Raw genomic sequence first — 1,179 nt, forward strand, 5'->3', positions numbered from 1 at the left:
TTGATGATGATGTTGTTGTTGCTGGAACAAAGCGTGTATTTCGCTTTAAACGTGAACATTTTTTCTTCTGCAAATGAGTGAAAAAGACCAATTAATAATACCCAGTAAGAAAGAGTATTCAAACTTCAAACTAAAAAATACAAAATTGTTTCTCTATTTTAACCGCAAAAAACGCCAACAAACCTGATGATCTCAAACTCGAAACGACCACAACATCGCCACTGAGCGAGTGAATTTGAAAGGGGGTCCAGGCCGTGGCCGTTAGATCGACCTTCGAGTCGATTAGTGAAAACGTGCCGCACGAATCCGGCGGAATTTTGTTGTTTTTGTGATTCCTCGATTGCGGTTTTTTGATGTTTTTCTTATTGTTCTTTTTATTGCTGTGGTTACTGCTACGAGTTTTGTTGTTGCTGCTGCTGCTGCGGCTGCTGCTGCCTATGTCGTTACGACGACGATTGTATTCGGAATGGGAAAGCTTATTGTGAGAATAGGTTGCAAAAAAAATTACATTATATAAAGTAAACAATACCAAAACAACGAAACACTAATTAATGCATCAACATCAACAACATCAACAACAACATTAACTGCAACATCAACATCATCAACAACATCAACAACAGCATCAACAACAACAAACCTTCAACGCAACACTTCCAGCAGCAACATTAGACGGCAGGGTTAGCTGGTAACTTTTAAACAAAAAAGGCGACTGCATCTCACCATCACCATCATCATCATCATCTTCTTCTTCTTCACCATCATCATCATCATCTTCTTCTTCTTCACTATCATTATCATCATCCTCACTGTCATTATTATCATCATCATCACCATTAAATATTGCGACATTTCTACTACTATAATCAACGCCATCTACCGAATTTTTTTCATTTTTAATTTTTCTTCCGAGTGCGTTTGAACCCGACACCTCCAGGTCGACTTTAGCAAGATCGTATTTTCCACCGACGTCAACTGCCATTACGATTATTGTGTATGTGCGAGTGTATGTGTACCGTTTTGTGTGTGGACGTGTGGATGTGTACGGCTTTGCGTGTGCACGTGTGTATGATGGGTGTGCTTTTTGTTTCGTGTACGTGTGAGTGTTGTATATGATGCCGGTTTCACTGTTGATGATGAAATCATTGCAGACATCATCATCGTCATCATCGTCATCAT

The sequence above is a fragment of the Helobdella robusta genome (assembly GCF_000326865.2).
Source record: "Helobdella robusta unplaced genomic scaffold HELROscaffold_30, whole genome shotgun sequence".
NCBI classification, from domain to species: Eukaryota; Metazoa; Annelida; class Clitellata; order Rhynchobdellida; family Glossiphoniidae; genus Helobdella; species Helobdella robusta.